Here is a 21848-nt window from a genome sequence, read left to right as displayed (position 1 = left end):
TGAACAGCATGGGTCCAAGGACAGAGCCTTGAGGGACCCCACTGGTCACAGGGCACCACGATGAGTGACTGCCATCAATTACTGGAAGGGACCTGAGCAGATCACCAAGTCCGACCCCCTGCCATGGGCAGGAAAAAATGCTGGGGTCAAACGACCCCAGTAAGGTGTCTATCTAGCCTCCTTTTGAAGACCCCCGGGGTAAGAGCATGCACCACTTCCCTTGGAAGTTGGTTCCAGATCCTGGCCGCCCTGACTGTGAAGTAGTACCTCCTAATGTCTAGCCTGAATCTACTCTCCGTCAACTTATGGCTGTTATTCCTTGTTACTCCCAGTAGTGCTTGGGGGAACAGGGACTGTCCCACTGCCTGCTGGTCTCCCTTGGCCAGTTTAAAGACGGCCACTAGATCCCCTCTCAGGCTTCTCTTGTTGAGGCTGAACAGGTTCAGGTCCCATAGCCTCTTCTCGTAGGGCCTGCCCTGCTGCCCCCTGATCATGCGAGTGGCCCTCCTCTGGACCTTCTCCACGTTGTCCACAACCCTCCTGAAGTGCGGCGCCCAGAACTGGATGCCCAGCCTGACCAATGTTGCATAGAGGGGGAGGATCACCACCTTGGACCTGCTCGTGATGCATGAATCCATTCTTTCCTCTATGATGGCTCCTTTTTCCCTCACCCTCCCCTTTACATAAGGCAGGCTGCTCTGCTAAGCTACAGTTGCACCTGCCTTTGAGCTATTTAACCATCTTCTTCCCTTCAAGAACAAAACTCTCAATATTCTGGTAAATTTGTGATGGGCAGTACTGCAGAGGCAGCAAACTCCTTACCAGTTTTCCCCAGGAAATCTTTGCCATGCCTGCTAATGTAATCTAATTAACTCTAAAATGTTTATAGATTTCTTACCTTGTACAGCATAGGGAGCATTCACCTTTCCCACTTCTAAGATGCAATACAGATCACAACATCACCATGTGACTGTTTAGGGTATTCTGTGAAGGAAACAAAAATGTTTCCACTTAGGGGGAATTTAGGCAGGTAAACTGTAATAACACAATTAGAAATGAATCTCTGGCACTGATATTAACTATCTTGCTGTTATATAAAAGCCTACTTGAATGAAGTACAGTAGATAGGTTCAATCTTGAAGGAGAATTAAAACCAACTTTAAAACTTTTTAACATTTTTAAAATTGAATTGTTTTCTGGCTGGCCCTATGAGAATGTGTCAAATGGGTTGGTAATGCACATCTATCAGCTTGCAGAAAATACACTGGGACACTAGCAGAGGACAAAATGCTGCCTAATCAGTACTGCTACCTGAAGCTCCCTCTCAGCGTTTTCTCCCAAGTTCTTCCACCCAAGTACTAACAAAGCTGACTACACCCAAGGTATGAGATATGACAAGCTCATTCCCAGGGGTAACAAGGCTGCAGGAAGCCCTTGGCATTCTGATTATATGCATTTCATATTGTTATCATTACATTCAATGTCTAAAGTAATAGGCAAGCCCACAGTGACAAGGTGAACAAAGGGAACTCTACAGCCAGATATCCCTACTCTATGGCTGGCAATGTAGATACAGTGGCTACAGGATTTAATCTCACCCAGTACGGGCCAGATTCTAGTTTACTTATTTGGACTATAAGTGGATTTAGGTGTCTAAGTGTGATTCTGTCCTACCCTGCACAAGTCCCTAAAAGACTTAAATAAGTGGGTGGGTCATCATCCTCTTTGTTCCTTTTTTATGACTCAATCTTAAGGATAAGATGATGGCATGCTAAAGAAAAAGTACACACATTAATCCACTTTCAGGGACTCGAGCAGAGTGGAACAGAATTGTATTTGGGCATCTAAAGTCCATTTGGAGGTCCAATAGGTGGAATACCATCTGGCTTCAAGTGTTCAAAATTAAACACTGATAGGCTTAACATGAGGCAGGCAGTTGTTCCCCTGCGGCAGTATAAACAAACCTATGGCAGGAGCTCAAGCAATGCTAAATTCTGGAAACAGAAAGGGATGTTCTCCCACTTATTGCTGCAGGAAGCCTCCACCTTTCATGCTCAGATTTCAGCTGCTGAGGTTTTTTTTCTTTTTTGTGACTTGTATCTTATATATATGTGGGGTGGAACTGCAAGCCATCTGTCCAGGGATCGTTTCCTGCAGTTGCCCTTGCTCTGTCTATCCCATTACACTTAAACTGCACTGTACATCAGAAATGTACAAATATAATCCACCCGTTTTTTAAATTAGGAAATGCTGTTCTGGTTATTAAATCAAAGTGCACATATGGCATCTTTAAGGAAATTTTGTTGCACTTGAGAAAAATGCCAGAATGACATAACCATGGAGATTCAGCTACCCCATTAAGCCCCAGACAAGCAGGCATTGGTATCCGGAGTGCAAGCTGCCTCTAAATTACTGTCTGCCAAATTTCATCAACCACTGCCTTGCGGGGCCTGCTCTAAGAATGAGGCTGGTTCAGTCTCCGCACCCATTCAATCCTTGGTCTCACTGACTGACTGCCAATATGAGAGCCAGTTGTGTGGTATGAACAGCTGCCCAGAAGAAATCAGCCAAAACCATCAAATCATTGAACACAACATGCCAAACAGCTGTCAGATGGTAATGTTTTGGTCACTACTAACCAGAGATAAAAGGTTCTATATACCATTACCCCCTGAGCCACTCATCCCTTCTTATTATTTTAATAAATGCCTCTGATATAGTAAGAGATATCTTGGCCTCAGGTTTTATGGCTTCTTGATTTCTGCTCTTCTGTGTGTCATGAAAGCAGCATGCATCTGAAGCATGCACAGCATTAACTTTCATGCCTTTTTTTGCTTCTGGAAATCTTAAAAAGATTTGCACAATTTGAATATTGTTACTGCTTGACTATTACTACTCTTAAATAGTTTCTTGAATTCTTAAAAATATTGATAATCAGCTCCATTGTCATGTAACTTGAAATGATTTTGAAATATTCAAGAATAACATGCTAGAAGTATAATTTTGAATAGAACAGCAGTAGTAGGAGAACATCAAGGCAGAGAACAAGAATACTAACTATTCCTTTGTCATATTAGCTCTTTCTTCATACAGCAGGTACTCTTCAGAGAGGACCATGCTGACAGTTTTAAATAGTTCATCCACTACCCCTGCTGGAAACTGTAAAAGACTACAGTAATTTCAGAAGATTCTAAAATGAAGACTGATGAAAGAGAGAGTCATCTTGGCATTTTCTCTTGCAATGAAAGACAGACAGATAGGCTCAGATTAATACAACACTAGATTATATTCACATGAACCTTGATAAAAGGATCTTGGAATATGGGGAGGAAAGATACAGTGATAATGTGATCTACTGAATATAGCACTTGAACAGTAGTCAGAAGAGTTCAGCTCTTCCTGGCTCAGCAACTGACTTACTATGTGATGATAGGCATGTCACTTTCCCCTCTCTGTGCCTCATGTTTCCCCTCTCCCACATTTTATCTGTATTATTTATGTGGGTTATAAGGGCCTAGGAGCACACACTTCCTTTATTTGCATGTTAGTACAGCGGCTAGTGCAATTGAGGTCCTGATATCTAAACTAGAGCCCCCTGGGGCTACTGTGGTACAAAATAAATTTTAATACAAATTGATGAGCATAAAAAGAATTAAAGTAGAAATGGTCCCTTTAAAATGTACTGGTTACCTGGTTCTTGAAAAGGAAGATAGAAGCAGCTTACCATTACAGTGAAACCAAAGAAAGTGGAATGCACAAAGACAAAAAATGCCAGTGTCTCCAGTCACTGGTGAATGTTATAGCTTTAATATTATGCACAATCTATTAGTACCATAGCACTAATTACTACCATAGTACTATTACTACCATTAGTACAGCTATTAGTACCATATTTTACAGTGCCCCAAAACAAGCTACTAGCATTACAAAAGATTAAGTAATGGTCCTTACTTAAAAGACCTTATAGTCTAAATGTGAAATAAAATGACTGACAGTGACAGGGAAGGGAAAAGGGTGATGCAAGGAAACAATGGGTATGTACAGACATTCAGGAGATTAGATTGGGTTAAAAATGACTGCTCCATATAACTTAGTTTGCTTACATGTGGACCTTACACTTAGATCACTAGTTAGGTCCATCTAAGTGATAAACTGTATAGATGTTCTTCTGAAGGCTAGAGCAGTTAAAAATAGCTGGCCCAATCTAACTTTAGTTCACTTGAGAGGTGCACTAAGTTAGATCAGGCACAATTACAATGATCTAACCAAATGTCTGTCCATATTCAGAGCGCATCACCAAGGCTGCGAAAGGCCAGCCATGACCCAGGCTTGGGGCTATGCATTTCCAACCCCTGCCCCCACACACACTACCACTGGGCTCTTTTTTGTGCCTCTCCTCCAACAACTAGTTCCCAAAAGCCAACCAAACAACCGCAAGTTCACAAACCACCCTCAGTGGTTTTATTGGCATTCACTGGTGCCAGCAGCCCAATCAAAGTGGGGGAATGGGAGGAGGGGTAAGCAGGATCAGGGATAGGGACTGGTCCACAAGTGGATTGTTCATATGGAGGTGAGTAAGGGGAATTAGGGGACTAAGAATAGCCCCTACTGAAGGGAAAAGCTTCCCCAATCCTGCCAACCCACCCCTGCAGAGTCACTAGGCCCCCCCTAACCCCACCAACCCTTCTCCCACAGAGCTGTTAGCTCCCCCCATCCCCTGCTTCTCTCCCTTATCCCAATTTACTCCAATCAAGCTTCCAGCATAGGTGAACACTGGTAAAACCACCATTGAGAGCGGCTTGCAGGATCAGAGGCAGTTTGGCAGGATTAGGGGGCCAGTGGAGGGTGAGGGCATTTGGAGGAGGGGTGGCTCGCAGGATTGGAAAGGTTCTCTGATCCTGCCAACCTGCCCCGACCCTGCTAGCCCCCTGCAATCCCAACAACACCCTACCCCCAGGCCCCACTAACCCCCTTGCAGACCCCACTAGATTCTTGAACCCCTAAGCCCCTGCTGTGAATGCCACTAGCCCCCCAATCCCTCTAAGCCCCCCCTCAATTCTGCTCACCTGATTTACCTTAGATTGGGCTCCCAGCATGTATGTAATCACTGAGGCTGCATGCGTAGATTCAAATAATCTGCAAGAATTCTCCCAGATTTGTTCTCATGATAGAAAAACTCACCCAGCACCATATGTACAGATATTGGAATGCTGAGGCCCTAAAGAGTAGACAGCTTGCCATGCTGACATCGTGCAGGCTAACTGTTCATGCATCTCAGTATATTCTGCAGGCAACAGATGACTGCAGTACATAGGGAAGTTTTCACTGGCTAACCAAGATTGCTCATGGTCAACCCATGTTGTCAGCATGTACAGCGAATTGCTTTTCTAGGAGAAACTTTCCTGGAAGTGATTTAACCCTGGTTGTGATAAGTTTATTTTCCTCTTGGAGTCGTCATTTTTACTTTGAAAGAAAAACCCTGAGCATTTGCACACTCATGTTTTCTCCTGGGAGAACAAAAAACTCTCCCAGTAGAAAACGACTATCTGTAAAAGGCCTGAGTTAGATCAGGTAGCCATTTTTAACCTGAACAAGCCTCCCAAACTTCTCAATGTATCTGTATGTACCCAATAGTGGTGGTTGCAGCAATAAGCTTGTGTGGTTATTCAGTGCCATGATGAAGTCTTTTTTTCTCCTTTAATAAGAAAGGTTTAGAATTATGGATACTACTAACTTCTTTATCATTAACACCACAAAAGAACTGAGTTTCTCAGACAGGTTAATGGTTGGTCACACTAGAAGACTGGACATTTATTGTAAAGGAAAGAACAATAAACATAGAATCAGTTATAAAAGATCTGTGTTAGAAAGATGGAGGAAAGAGGCATGAGGCAAGCATCACCAGAGGGGTCAGTGTGATCAGCAACTATCACTGGATAACTAAGAATAAGCACAATTTAAGTCCATTCATAGCATCTGATGTAGCTGTCACCTACAAATGCTCATACCTCCCTGAACCATTAAGTCTCTAAGGTGCCACCCTTCCCTGCCTTCTGCCTAACATGGCTAATTACTTCTTTCCACTCTTCAGTTGAAATGGATTTCATAAGAGAGGCTTTATTTGTGGATCTCACAGATATGACATGAAGACACATGAAAACTATTTTTGTACTTCATATATGCTCCTGTTTGTTCAGAAGACAGCTACAGCTACTCTCAGGTGCCCTTACAAATAACACAGTTTATTCTGCTGCAACAATACCATCTCTAAAGGATGTACAGGATACATTTATTACCAAGATCATTTTTGCACATTTGCCAGAGGAAAACAATATTTTTTTAGGGAGAGCTAATACATCGTAATGTGTCTTACTAAACCAGCAAATTGTCAATAAAAGTTTAAACCCCTACATCAGTATGTGGCAACGCTAGAAAAATATTGTCCTAATTGCTCCTCAAAGGTTCATTAGCTGTTCTTGGCCTCTCTGATATTCACTCAGTGCTTTGTCTTCACTTTCTCCTGCTCTTTGTTCTCTGAGCCAACGCACAAAAACCAAGTTATATCTCACTGTCCCATGACTCATGCTGAATACAAAAATAGCTCTCTATGGCATGTTGTGCTAATCATTGCCTTTCTCTCAGGTCATGTCAGAGTTGGCAATTTTCTATCATCTGCACTGGGTGGACATTGCATACATTGTTTCTGGTTTTCTTCCTCATACCAGTGAGTGGGTGGCAACTACAACTAAACCAATTTTTTTTCAAGCACACTGGCACATGTGATGACTATCTGAATTTTAGGCAATGTAAGAGCTCACAAAGATTGAACTGTTCTCAGTTCCAACATATCTAAAATGATATGTATATTTATATACAAGCCCCACCCTCACCCCTTATGTTACTGTATTTCCCACAGTTATTTATTTATAGGAGAGGGAAGCCAAGAACATTTCTCCACCCCCTGCCAATAAACTGATTTGTTCCTTGGCTCAAGCTGTTCAATAAATTCCATACTGGAGCTGGGAAGTTGTTTGTCCTAAGCTGTCTGGTAGTGTCGTGTTCTGTTAAATAGATGCTGCATTTTGCACCCCACCAGTAAATACATTTCAGTGGTAGATGTAAAGGTCCTTATATGTAGTTAGTAACTTTCCAGATCTGTATAAAACAATTTCTTATTCCAAGAGCCAAAATGCCTTCTAATCCTAGAGAAAAATACAAAGGTCTTTAGAAAAAATGTGTCTTTTTCTGCATTCAAACTAAATTTAAATATTCACATTTAAAAACTCACAGAAAACAACAACTTATATAAAAAGGTTTATTTATCATGACTAGCCAAATTCCTGATCACATACAACAGTAAGTTGTTACCTTTTCTGCACAAATTAGCATCTATAAAAATTCTAATAGGAACTTAAAAAGCAAATCAAGCACCAGAAAATGTAGTGATAAGCTAAACTAATTCTCCGAAAAAAGTAGTTGTCATTTAGGAGTTAAACATGCATTGCATAACATTATATCATTGAAAACAATGGTACCTTAATTTGAGTTTAAAAAAAAAAAAAGAAAGAAAATATACAACCCTATAACATTGGTCTTATTCCAGTTCCTAAATCTTCAAATGTCCATATCATAAGAAACTAACCCTGTTTGATTCTATTTTTGGCAGTTGCAGCAGCAGGACTGCATGTTTATATAGTCAGTTATTCTTACAGCTGAGAGTTGGGACCCATTGGCAAGGCAGAATGAGGAGTTGCTGGCCCCAGCAATACCCAAGACATTCATGCTCTGTGCTGCCCTTGGGTTTCTGGGTTGTTGCTTTTATAAGCATTAAATTAAGAAAAGGAAAAAAAAATCCTTGTGCATCCCATGATTTGAAATAAATTTTCTTTAATTAGCAATGAATAAATTAGACTATTAATTATGCAAATGAAACTACTCTGCTGAGCTTCTAAAAATATAAGTACCAGAAAATTAATCTTGAATTCAAGGCATTCTAATGGTATCCAAAATGTGGGTTAGTCAAAGGAGACAAGTTATCCAAGAGCTCTAGCTAAAAAATAATAATAAATGATATGGGAGCTGTACCTAGTTGTGTACATCTACAATTATGTCAGACAATTTTTTTCAGAGATGGAATTATCTGCAATTAGCTTCCCCATATTTATTTCAACTTCTCCTTCAATCATGAATTACTTATGGACTTCTACTTTCAAAAATGGAGTTCTCCTGTGCAGTTTGGGAGCATAAACAAAAACATGGAATTTTAAAAAGTATATATGACTGTAAAAACTCCCGTGCGGTTCAGTTAGACTTATTAATTCACTTCTAATATACTCAATTTTAGGAAACTGTGAATGTTCCCATAATCAATACAGGAAAATTTGAAAATCTGACTAACAGGGCAGCAGTTATATATAAGGTATATTTGCTCTAATTTATGAAATATGATGGTACAAAACAGAAGCATTTCTAATATAAGAGATGTACTGTATTTTCTCATATAAAACACACATCCAAATGAGACATAAACCTTGTTTTTGGGGAGGCAGAATGAAGAAAAAAAAGATTTTTCCAAAGGTTTGGGTACATACAGCAAGGCCAGAGCCTAATTTTCAGCTCATTCAACTTTCCCTTCATTGCTCAGGCAAAAGCTACATTTTTAAACTTTCACAGTTGAATGGCCATCAGCTTTTGGCTGTTCTATCAAAAGCTAGAACTGTAGTTACTGCTGAAGACTGGACTCTATGGGCAGACCTACGACTTAAAAAGACCTAAAAATAGTCTGCAGAGCTATAAAATAAGAAGAGGAAGACCAGGAGTAGCTAAACTGCTGGAAAAAGTTAGGAAAGCTAATTTTGGGGGGTGCATGTTGTATGCAAGTAAATACACTAGTTTTATGGTTCCCATAAGTTTTAGAATTAGAATATATTTAGGTACAGTTTTTGTATACCGTTATAGCTCTCTCTGCACTGATGCACAGAATTCTATTACTTAGGAGGAAGAGATCACTTAACCTAATTGTTATAGCAATTTTGCTTTCTGGTATTAATTATGGGTGTTTAAATACAATATTTGCCTAAATAACATTCAAGTTTTATGCACAACTATAAGGGCAGAAGGACAAAATTCAGTTTAGAATTAGTAACCTGAACTATTTTGTTACATGGGCAAAGCAAAGTTGTCTGAGTGGTGGCCATTCAGAATGCTTGAGTTTCTTTCTGTGTGCACAAACCACATGATCAAGTTGAAGACTGAACTGTTTGTGCAACATTTGTTTATGATGGCCTATTTTTTAATAATTGTGGATGTAACACACAACATTGTATTTTGCTTTGTACCAAAATTAGCAACTTGATATGTATTTTACTAGTTTTTAAACAATAATTTAATTATAAAAAAGTTATACTCCTTTTTTTTTTACCTATTATCAGACCTTGGAGCACTGCCTAACTTAAAATCACCAGCCATTTCTCTTTAAATTAATTTGGTTTCAGCTGCCTATAAATGATAGCCAATTCAAGATTGCAAAGTAGCTTCATTGCAGCATTTCCTAATTGTAAAGTTCTAGTCTATGTTGTCTTCATATTCTTTTAATGTAAGGATTTTTCTTCTTTTCCTTTTCTTCTGAGGGTGTATGGGGTGGGGTGTATTCTTATATCCTATTTAATATTGTTTGTTTGCACCTTTGTCATTAGAAACTTTGAACTGGCTAAATGATTCTCACATACCCTAATTTTAAGACAGGAGGGAACTCAAGTCTGAATCAGTAGGGAAGAAAGAAAACAACCATCTTTGAGCTTTATCCAAGCTTTAGAAGAAGCACCTTTTTTCTTTTAAGATGCTCCTTGTTTGCCTTCAGATTTTCTTTTTTTTTGTGGGGTGGTGGAGGCATGGATTATTAAAGATGAGATCTTCTCTCTAGACTTGAAGGCATCATGAAAGCAGATGTGGACAAGCATAATAAGACCACACAAGAAATTTAATACCAAACCTGAAATTTCCTGAGTTTTGGCAAGAATGTCATAGTCATTCTATCCTGAGATATTTGCTCACCCTCTTCATCACAACTATTTTACAGCTCAGTGATGGAAAGCTACAAAATAAAAATGAAACTATAAACATTAAAATGGTAAAGATAATTATAACATTGATAAGGACAGTATCAAACCCTGTTAAGTGGATTTCTGCAAGAGAGAATTTGCCTTTTTATGTAGATACATTTAGAACAAGGAAGTAAACATTTATATAGCTATAGATATATATAGATATAGATAAATAAAACTTGCCTACCTAGCAGTAAAACTGTAAAAATGATACTATGGTAGGCAGAACTCCCATTGGAAGATTACTATTGATCTTTGTTTAAGCCTCAATTGATCATGTATTAATAGACTAGATCTAAACTCTTCTATCACTGCTATGCCCTTTAATAGGATCTTTCATCTCTCTGGATGAAGCCAGCATGTAAGAGACTAGAATGCTTATTCGTCATTGTTTAAAGTAATAGGTTTCAGTTGGAAAGCTTGCCTGGTTTAAAGCTTTAATGCTTTGTCAGACTAAATTTAGATTCTGTAAGCAGCCATGTTGGACAGTTGTTTTTTTAAAATGGATCATTAAAATCACTTATTAATATTTCACAAATTCCGCTAGTTAATAGAGACCATAACATATGGCAAGGTTAGTAAACATTAAATAAAAGAGTGAATTAACTTTTGAAACTGGATATATATCTTTCTATTAATAAACATATTATTTTCAATTACATGAGATATTATGTATGTATCCAAGTTATTAACAAAGCACTAAACCTCAGTAAAATTGTGTTTAATGATCAGCTAATATTCACTGAATCTAAAACCATTTTAAGTAACTGCTTTTCTGTTTCTTTCCCCAGTACACATTCTAGTTCTAACACCAGAAATGATATGGCACTCTAAATTGGTGTCAATCAGGAAATCTTCATCAACTTTGATGAACCCGTGTTGATTTTCATCAGCTAAAATTCTATCCTACTAGTCTGAGGGGGACTAATAAAGCAGAACCTGACTGCTAAATATCAACTAGTTATTACATACATCAGTGTTGGGTTCCTGTACTGTTAAAGACGCCTGGCACCTCTTGCAAAATTATTGATAAGCTTCAATAAATAATGAGCCACTACTTCAACAGGGTTAAGATCTCACTTCATATCTTGATATCACACCACAGTTTGCATTAATCAGACTGTGATTGAGAGATATGTGTAATTATCCATATCTCATCTCATTTACTGACTACATATCTAGGCTGTAATTTTAACATTTGAATTAAATGGAACATTATATGCACGTGACCTGTTGGGAGGTTGTTGCCAGCATTTTTTAAAAGACCTGAAACATTTGTTTTGTTTGAAGAACAGATGAGAAACTGCAAGATGGACAATTAGGAGGGAAGGGGTTATCAGTTAGCCCGTTGAAAACATCAATTATTTATTTGCTTTGAAATTCTCCTATTCTCCCAATGGGCAGCCTATTGCACCCCAAAGACCAATACTAATCCATCCTGTATAGATACATAGCTTTTCCAATTTGATGATGACAGGGAGCCTCCACCACTCCTAATGTACTCAGGAAAGCTGAGTATATAGCTCTCCCTAGGTAAATCTACATGTGCAATTAGCATGTAGCAATAAACTCCAGTGCAGTTTATAACACAGTTTATTGCTCATGGGCATGTTTACATGTACACCTGGAACCACAGCATGTTGAGCCAAGGTGGAGCAGCCCCAGCTAGCACGGAGACTGGGGGGGGTCAGCCTAACAGTCTAGGGCTGCTCCGACTTAGCTCAGTGTGCTGAAGGGGGACTGGTTAGGGCACAAGGGTGCTACAATGTGGGTTTAGCCAGCAGGCAGCCTCACACTGTAGCATCCTCATGCCCAGGCAGCCCCAGTCACTATCTACACATGTGCTTCAGTGCATGTAACTACTTTGCTGTAGGACAGTACTTTTCCCAGACAGTACTATCCTATAGCAGAGTTCATTAAATTTACTTTGCCCAAATACAGGCACACATGTAGATGGTGACACTTTACTGTGGAGCAAATTAGGCAGCTCCGCAGTAAAGTGCACGTGTAGATGCACCCCTTAATACATAAAAATGGGGGTCCTTACATCATACAGTGATCCATATCACTAGGGGAGATATCTCACCAGAAGAGAAGGTTGGCCTGCTTTTTTGCCCAGTGCCACTCACCAGGGAGTGAGAGACCAAGGTCTCAAACAGACATTTAGTTTCCCCAGGTAAGTCACTGCCCTCCCAGGAGAAACCATGAGTGCACAGATGTTCAGGCTTTTTATCCCAGAGTAAAAATGACTGCTCCAGGAGAAAAATAATCTGGAAACAACGAGGGTTAAATCACTCCCAGAAGAATGGGATATGCCGCCAGATTTGAGGTTCTCCTCATGAAGAAGCATTTGAACCCCTCTCCCACTTTCCAAAAAGTTCCCTAAAAAAATAGGCCAGGGATTAAGCAGGGTCAGGAGCATTTTCTACTCCTCCTATTAAAACTGGCCTACTGGGCAGCGAAGAAAAGAAACAGATGTCCAGAGTCAGACCATAGGAGACCAGTGTTCTGGTCCTGGCTCCCTATATCATTCTTGTACTTTGTTCAATGGCTAACACTTTACATTAACAAAGTACTTGGCAAAATATAACTAAACTATTTACAAACCCTAAAAACAGTTCCTCGTTCTCAGCTTTTGTGCTTGGACCATTATATTACAGAGATCAGATATAAATGTTACTCTATGTTACTTTTCTAAAGTGTGATTCATGCAGCTAAGCATCAGTTATTTGAAATAATTAATTGGAAATCTAACTCATTAAAATGGTTCTATGTTATGAGAAGCTTTCAGACTATTATTAATGTATTGTTAAGAAGAATTTGCTTCTCAATGGTTGTTTAGTGCCATTCAAATATTATATTTTTATTTTTCTCAAACTAAACATACTTAATTTCTTCACTAGATTCATAGATTCTCACTTTGACTCTGTAACATATATTCCAAAACAGACCACCAGCTTGAATTAATAATGAGAATTGAGTTTAATGAAAAGGTACAACTAGAAATATACAAATATATAAAAATATTGCTAGAAAGTTGGAGATGCACTTTTACAAATACAACTTTTTACTTGATATCCATCTTCAAGAAAGCCTGGCACAGCCACAAACACATCTCTAATGATTCCCATCTGTGATCTAATCTGTAATAACAAGCTGACTGATATCATTATACAGTGTAATCTTCTATCAAATGCGTTGCTTAGACTTTGAAATCAAATCCATGAAGGCATATGGTTTCTCACAGCACTGGTCCACCAGAAGATGAATCAGCCATATCTTGCTGTGGGTAAAAGAATTCTCATGAAGTAAAACCAGGTGGAAAAAATTGATTCCTGTAACCCCCATCATTTGCAGGCCGAGCTTGTTGAATTAATCATTATAAAGAATTTATCGAACTTTTCCTGCAGAATATTCCATTTCCAAATAGTTTCATTATTACCAATTTTGACTGAATAGTACATGGCAAATAAGTTAGATATTAATGTTTTCACACAGATTGTTAAATAATTTATTTGCAACAATTTTTTTCATTACTTGGCTGGTTCTATTTTCAAGTATCTGCTTCTGTTCAGCACTGTTTCCCTAAGCAGCAGTTCTGAACCTTTTTCAGTCAACATACCCCTTGGTCTCAGAGTGAGACTTCACATACCCCCTTTCAATGAGAAATTAATTTTTTAGGCCCTTCGACCTGTTAGACAATGTATGAAATATATCTCATGTACCCCCTGGGGGTACATTTACCCCCAGTTCAGAACCACTGCTCTAAAGCAAAGATGCATGCAACTCTTTACCCAGCTTAATGAAGAACTAGTCAGTAAGTAAGCCAGCCAACTAAGCTTGCTATGAAACATTCACTTGGAATAAGTTTACAAAGGATTAGCATTTGCTGGCATCATCTGACTGGCAAATGAATAAAGGTGGATCCAGCGGGGTGTGCTGGTACAGTTGCACCCCACTTCTACTGTGTGGCACAATGAGCTCACCTCTCTGAACTGTTTAGTTCCAACCCCTTTGTGGCCAGCAGGCAACAGGTTCAGGAAGGGGAGACCTGCCTGCTGCCACCACTGTCTCTGGGGGAGCTCCAGGGCCGCGCCTGCCCTGTTTCAGCCTGGGATGCTGCACTTGCCTGGGGACACTGGTGGTAGCAGGCAGATCCCCCATTCCTGCTCCTGTTCCCTGCCTGGCCCCCTCCGGATATCCCCAGTTGGTGTGTGGGTTCCAGCTGTGTGTTGCCCATTCCCACCCCAGTCTCAGTTGCAGCTCAGATCATATCTGCTGTATCCCCCCCTTTCAAATTCCTTGTAAGAGCAATCAATACTTGGTGTAGTGCAAATGAGCTGAAAAAAAAATGGGGACCTAGGTATCACAGGAAGCCCAATCAGCCATATTGGACATCTCGGCACTGAGGCAGGACCAGGGGGTGCTGGATGAACAAAGACATTTCTTGATCATGGGTCTGGAGTGACTGGTTTGGAGTTTCTGCAAAAGCCTGGGTACCATAGATTCCTATGGAACTCTGTATATTTCAGCAAATGAGTGGGTTACTCCCCAAGATTATCCTGATCTCAGGTCATTGATTTTTCTGGAACATCACCACAAGACTCCAAGTGTTACCTTTTTATTTTACCAAAAATGCAATAAAACATTAATGCTACTAACAACAGTGTTTTACATATTAAAAGTGATTTCTTGTGTACTTTAATACTTGAGTGATACACACTGTGAGTGCTGTGGATACATTGAAGACCTGCTGGCAAAACTGCCTAAAATCTGTTGGAAAAACTGCACTACAGACCAGGCCTAAGCAACACAGTGACTCAAGTGTTGGAGATCAGCTCCCAAGTGTTCTCTTTGCTGTAACAGATCAAACTCCATATCATTAGCACATGTCCATGGTAGGCCAGCTCACAGAGAAGGGAGAGGATGCAAAAGCACAGAGAATTCAAAGAGCCAGGACAAAGAACTGTAAGGACAAAACTATCTGTTCTCAACCTTCGTACCTCAGATCTCAACTCTAGTAACACAATAATCCTATGTTTTATGGCCCTTTCCTAGCAGTAGTAACAATGTGGATGAGAAAAGAGTGGAATACTGGAGCAGAAACCTTCCAGATGCTTTTAAACAGTAGCAATATTCCCATTCTCATTTATGTGCTATATTAGATAGGTGATTAGATATTTGGAAAGAGAAGGAAGCAACAGAAAATAGAAGGAAGGATGAAAAGAGGTGGAAAAGAAAATGAACAGAAAGGGCTAACAAAAGAAGCAGAGAAGGGAAAAAAGAAGACAGACATATTATAAACTAAGACAATCTAATTAACCAAACAGTCTGAAAATAGCACAAGACAGTGAACTAGAAAGGTTTAAATAGTGCCCAGACTTTAAAGCAAATCATTTGCTGAGGAAGTTTAAAATAAGCTTCCGGTATTATTGCTTTTCAGCAGAGGCAGAGTTTCATATATTTACCTACCGCACACCATGGATCTCAGTAAATAAATTGGCTGTACTTGATATTCTATGGCATTCCCACTTCCTAGATTAACATCAAATGCAGCCCTGCTGAACTGGGATTGGAAGCTCAAATGATAATGGACCCTTCTTATCATTTCTAGCAGCCTCCTGGCTCATCTCCATTCCCGATTTTTTTCCTCCTGAAAAACATTTTAACTGCATAAATAGCTTCAAGGAGCAAGAGAGTGCTCGTTTTTCTCAGGGTTTTACAGTCTGTCACAAGACCCTACTAAATGATTACTTCACACCCTTAAACAGTGTGTGACCTGCTCTTGTCTCCACTGAAGCAATGACTTTTTCTGCAAGGACAATGAGGACAGATCAAACAAAACTATGGAAGATGAGCTAAATGGACTATTTAACAGTGATCTCTATAGGAAATGAGAAATATAGCACTGCCTAAATAAAGTATAAAACATTGTCATAAGACAACTGAACAGTTCTTGGTAAAGACCAAATGTAGGATCATCTTTTTTGCCCAAAACGCAGACACTAATACAGTGGTACAAATAAAGCAGTGCCACATGAGACATGGGGTATATATAACCTCACTTAGCTCATTCATATGGTTCACAAAGAAATTAAGCTTTAATTTAAGGATTGTATAGGTCAGGAGTTTACTGGCTTAACCTGTGTTGGCACTTTTAGTACGGAAGTTTCTAGATTTTAACATGAAGTTCATCTGATAAATATGAATTAGTTAAAGTGATGGAAAATTGTCTTGTTAGTTTGCAAACAGCCTGAAATAATAGCAATGCCATATTTTTACGATGCATTTTTACTGTAAATTTTACTATGAATCTTGCGTTGTTTTATGTTCTTCTTAAAGCCCTAGCTTTGTGATCACATGAGATTTTTAGTTTTCATTCTAGAAGAAATATTTTGAAAGAACATTTAAAAAAGAAAGTTTGTAGCCCTCAACTATGCTCCAAGCACAACCCAAAAAGTAAAAAACCAAAAAGCAACAGAATCATCTGATGATTTTAAAGACAACCTTGTGATTTTTAAAATTCATTTGTGATTGGCACTGCTAAGTAACTGAGATATACTGGGATACATGGGACTTTATCTCAACAGTATTCCAATTTCTTGAGGCAGGGAGATACTATAGGGAAGGAAAGACTGAGAAAATTAAAACAACCCTCCGCCCGCAAATGCACACAAGGTAAAGAATTCAGAATTAAAAAGAGAGTGGGAAAAGAGACCAAAAGTAATGGCCCACTCATGTTTATAAAAACAGGCTAATTTTAGCCAAAACTATGATAGAGTTGTGAATTATTGTTCTTATATACCTTTCCTAATTTCCACTGTGTTCATAGTATTTATTACTACTTTGATTTAATAAAATATTCAATTAATCATCCTGCCTAAGTGCCAAGACCTATACTTCACAATCACTAAAAGCCACAGAAGGTACTGCCCATCAAAGAAAGATATATCAATAAATATCATAACCAGAAACATGACTTCAAAAAGCTGGAAGTGGTCCAACACAAAAAGTTACCTCTTTGGGCCCAATTTCAACAGATAGGCTTTGCATACGAGTGGCATATTAGGAAATTAATCCTTTGGCAGTGGTTTTGGAAGTGAATTCCACAACCAGAAGGTTATACCATATAAGCAACTTCCTTACATTTAAGCGGGTAGCCTCGATGAGAGAAAAATGGCTGTCTGGCACAGCGACACAGGTAGTCGCTTTGAAAGTTTGGTCCTAAAACATTAAAGGTCCCTTGATTCAAAACCAAATTTGTGAAATTCTGCTTGGAACTTAGCATGAAAGCCAGTGAAACTCACATTAAATACTGCCACTATATACTCTCAGTTCAAACTTCTGCTTAGAAAGCAAACTGACACATTTGGCAACTACTTCTAGGAAGTCATCTAGTGTAACACAATGTAGAGCACATTATAGTAATCTATTACCTAGGCACTAAAGGCATGAGTAAGCACAGCAAGCTTGCATCTGAATGATATGGTCAACTCACAACTTCATAGATTTTAAGGCTAAAATGGATGATTGTAATCATCTAGTTTGACATCCGTTTTTAAGAATCGGTCTTAAAGTGAGATGCTTTACATAAAGCTGAAGAATAAACAACTAGGGGTGTGCAAAATGGGCCATATTTGATTCAGATTTGGCCTGAATTGGGGACAGCAATTTGATTCATTGATTGGTCGAATCCAAATCTGAAGATTCAATGCTGATTCAGAGAATCAGTGATTTGGCCATAGACACAGCTTTAAATGTTTTCTACATACCTCAAGGTACCAGGCATGGCTCATGAATGCTGCAATGCTGGGGCATATGGAGCATCCCACAGGAGCACGGTGCCCCCCCCTTGTGCTCAGCTGCAAACCTGGATGTGGTCTGGGTTTGCTGGACTTCACTTCTGGGTCCACTACTGAGCATGCAGGGGACCCCCCACACCTCCCTGGCTCAGTGATCAGCCACAGGGGGACCCCAGGTGCTCCCCCCAGACCCAGGGGGCACCAGTAGCTGACCCAGGGAGGCAAAGGGGGGCCCTCCTGCATGCTCCCCGGTGGACCCAAAGTGCTTCTTGTCCATTTCTGGGTCAGCTGCTGAGCGCGCTGGAGGGCCCCCTGCACTCCTGTGGAATGCTCCTTCTGCCCCACTATCACAGCATTCACAAGCTGCCTGGTACCTTGAGGTATGTAGAAAAAAAATTTAAAGCTGTGTCTGAATCGCCGAATCTTTCTGAATCTCTCTGAATCAATTCGGAGGTTCTGATTTGATTCAGAGAGATTAAAGTGTCTCCTGATTTGATACAGATTCAGAGATTTGGCCACTGAATCAGGCTGATTCTCTCCCACATTGAATCACGAGCCAAAGCTTCACACAGCCCCATAAACAACAACAGCTCAGAAACCAAGGTCTTCAATTTCAATAGAAGCACATAAAAAAATAAGGTTAGTAGTTAGTGAAATAACTAGACTGAAGAGCTGAGAGACTTAAATGTAGGTGGTAGCAATTTCTTGAAAGTCAAAGAAAGCAAAAACTATACAGAATTTCCATTCTGAACAAGGGATGGTGGGGAGGAAATGTCTCCAAATGTAAGGAGATAACAAGTATAAGTAGAGACCCTACAAAAGGGGGTTTATCAGCAAAGAAATAACTTGAAATGCTACTTTCTGGACAGGAAACCCACTCAGGCTATCCCTGAATGTTTCAGGACAGACCACTAAACAATGATGTGTTTTAGTGTCTTGTCAGGCATGAAGCAGTCTTACATTTTAAAAATCAGTTTTATGGGGAGAGGGGAAGAGAAAGAGACTATGTGCATTCATTTTAGGACAGCTATAGACAGTAAATGTTAACACAAGAAACATGAAAAAGAAATATTTTTTCCTTTTGATTAATGTAACACTTCATTAAATATATTTGCATATTGGCAAGTATTCACAGAGACAAAATTATAGGATGTTAACTGGTAGGCAGTAGGCTGTTCTAAATTTCATTGGCTGCTTTGCATTGACACTGTTTTGACTCATTTTGAGGTCAAAACAGCAAAATCAAAGTGAAACAAAGGGTGTCAAAATAGCTTCAAAACAAACCGAGGCTAATCGAAATGTTTCAAAAGTCAAAGCATTTTGAACGTAGCACTGGCGATGGGAAGTAAGTCCAGCTGACCTGACTTCCCATCCCTGGTGCGATCTAGCATGGAGGGTGGGAAGGCAGTCCAGCTGGAATGATCCCATATCCCCAGCATGATCTAGTGTGGGGGGCGAAGGGAAGGCAGCCCAGCTGGGATGACTTCCCTCCCTGGCTGGGGTTAGGAACTCAGCCCCATGGTCAAGTGAAACATCGAAACAGCATCAAAACAGACTCACAGTTTCGACCTGAAATGAAATTCAGTACAAAACACTGGTCCATCCAGACATAAAACCGGAAGTCAGAATGAAACAGTGCCATTTCACACAGCCCTAGTGGGCAGTAAGCTTTATTCTTCAAATGCAAGAACAAAAGATCCACAACAAACTCAGTTCTCTAAGGCTCAACCCCTGCAAGTTTGCTGTTCAAAAATGTTTCAACAGATGGTTCTTGTGATGCCCAAGCAGAGTTGCATAGGTACATCTGGACTTTAAAAAATTTTAGTCATGAATGAATATACCATATTACACTGTTTACAGGTCAACATAGTGTGCAAGTTGAACCCATTTTTCTGATCCAAAAAATTAGGAATTTTGTAGATCCAGTGTATAAATCCACCTAACTTTTTGGATCAGAAATATAGGATTGACTTATATCAGCCCCTGCATAACCTCACCGTGGGCCAGGCACTCGCAGGGGGCAGGGAGGGCATGCCACAGTGCTGCTTCCAGTGTGGGCCCAGGCAGCACTGCTTGCAGGGAATGTGGCTGTGCCAGCCAAGCTCTGAGCCTGACCACATCCCCTCCAGTGGTGCTGCCTGGGCCATGCCAGCCAAGCGCTGAGCCTGGCCTGGCCCCATCCCATGCAAGTGGCACCAGGCTTGGCGCTTGCCTGGCACAGCCTCATTCCCTGTGAGCACCCTATGGAGATGCTGCTTGGCCAGATGCACCTGGCCCCGTACCTGAGAGCAGTGCTGCCAGGACCATACCACCTGAGCACTGAGCCCAGCGCCACTCACACGGAATGGAGCCAGGCTTGGTGCCTAGCTGGTGTGGCCCAGGTCACACCACTTGCAGAAGATGGGGATGAGCTCTGCACCCAGCTGAGCGGCATCTCCATTGTGATGGCAAGGCTCATGGGCCACGCTAGGGATGGGCCTGGGTCTCATGGCCTCCAGCGACAGGGACACTGTCAGTAGGTGAAGAAGGTTGGGTAGGGGCCAGACTGGGATGCCACCAGGATGGGGGTCAAATATATTGATATGGTCTATACGTTGAGTTGGATTTTAAGAGTTATAAATTGACCTTCAAAAATTGACTTATACACAGTAAAATATGGTATATTCAATTAAATTCCCCAAAACAAACGTGCACCTTGTTTTTTTAATAATATAAACATAATTTCAAAGTTCTGTTTTTGACCCATAGGCAATTTAACACTTTTTCTTTTTATCTGTGCTCTTTGTTACCTATAGTTATACCATATTGTGCATTCACTCCATATACCATATTTACTTGGTTCTAAGATGAGGCTTTTCTCCCCCAGTTTAAGTCTGGGGGAAAGCCTCTCATCTTAGAATTGCAAACCAAGGCAGTGGGCAGACAGATGATATGGCTCAGTTTGGAGCCACAGCTGTAGGTTTGGCCAGCTTGTGCTCTTCCACACCCCATCTCCTTTGCACCCTCCCATCTTCCCCCTGCAGCCTCTTTCCCCCATCTACACACCTCACACAGCCTCTGTTCCTCCACCTTTCCCTGTCTCTCTCACTTTTGATTCATGCTGGCAGGCTCCATGCATGCTGTAGCCTGAGGCACTGAGCCTGGCCTCAGCCCAATTGACAACAGGGGTGCAAAAACCACATGGCTGCTGGGGGTTGTGCTGGGCTGGGGATGTGCTCTGTGCACCAGGCTAGAACAGGGACAGCATCTGATGCCAGGAAACAAGAATAAGGGGGTGGAGGTAGAGTAGCAGAGGCTGGGGCAGGGGAAGGGAAGGCTGCGGGGAGAAGCACAGGTAGGCACTGGGGTGGCAGGGGGCAAGCTGCTTGACTCCCCCACTGTCTGCCTCCCTGCAGCAGTGGGAGTGATATGAATAAAAAACAACTCCCCAAAATTAGATACTATATCTGGAAAATTACAACAATTTTACAACATTTGCATATACCAAATACAATTATTGGAAGGGTCAACTTAATTTCAAAGTAATCTTAGGTTTGAGTAAATATAGTCTTAGTCATTCTTATTAGAGTAAGGTTGTCTCTGCACTGATATTTGTGCCTAATTTTACCCAATTTAAGGATGAGAAAGTGTCATGGCATTTTTCTTTGAGAAAACAACAAATCAGTGCATGAAATACTCTGCTTTGGACCAGAAGCAGAACTAAAGTCTTGACCTCTTACTTTTTGTAACAGTTGGGCAGAACAGAAAATAGCCTACACTGCTGTCCTTGTCATACTGCAATGTGTCTAATTATATTCTGTTTGCCAAGTGTTTTCATAGATTCATAGATGCTAGGGTCGGAAGGGACCTCAATAGATCATCGAGTTCGACCCCCTGCATAAGCAGGAAAGAGTGCTGGGCCTACATTACCCCAGCTAGATACACATCTAGCCTTCGCTTGAAG

General features: G+C 40.5%; 1 protein-coding gene and 1 long non-coding RNA gene across 2 annotated transcripts in view; one reads left to right on the top strand and one right to left on the bottom strand.

The window, feature by feature from the left end:
• RASGEF1A (RasGEF domain family member 1A) overlaps positions 1-21848 on the top strand; it is a 315066-nt gene that overhangs the window by 29296 nt on the left and 263922 nt on the right. The window lies entirely within an intron of this gene.
• Positions 1-21848, bottom strand: part of LOC109324117 — a 66526-nt gene that overhangs the window by 14973 nt on the left and 29705 nt on the right. Inside the window, exon 2 of the long non-coding RNA XR_002104851.1 lies at positions 899-984. This is a non-coding gene — a long non-coding RNA (uncharacterized LOC109324117). The remainder of the gene's footprint in view (positions 1-898; positions 985-21848) is intronic.

The sequence above is a fragment of the Crocodylus porosus genome, unplaced genomic scaffold (genome assembly GCF_001723895.1).
Source record: "Crocodylus porosus isolate Cpor-Errol unplaced genomic scaffold, CroPor_comp1, whole genome shotgun sequence".
In the NCBI taxonomy this organism is placed as follows: Eukaryota; Metazoa; Chordata; order Crocodylia; family Crocodylidae; genus Crocodylus; species Crocodylus porosus.
This window is presented reverse-complemented; position numbering and strand designations above follow the sequence as displayed.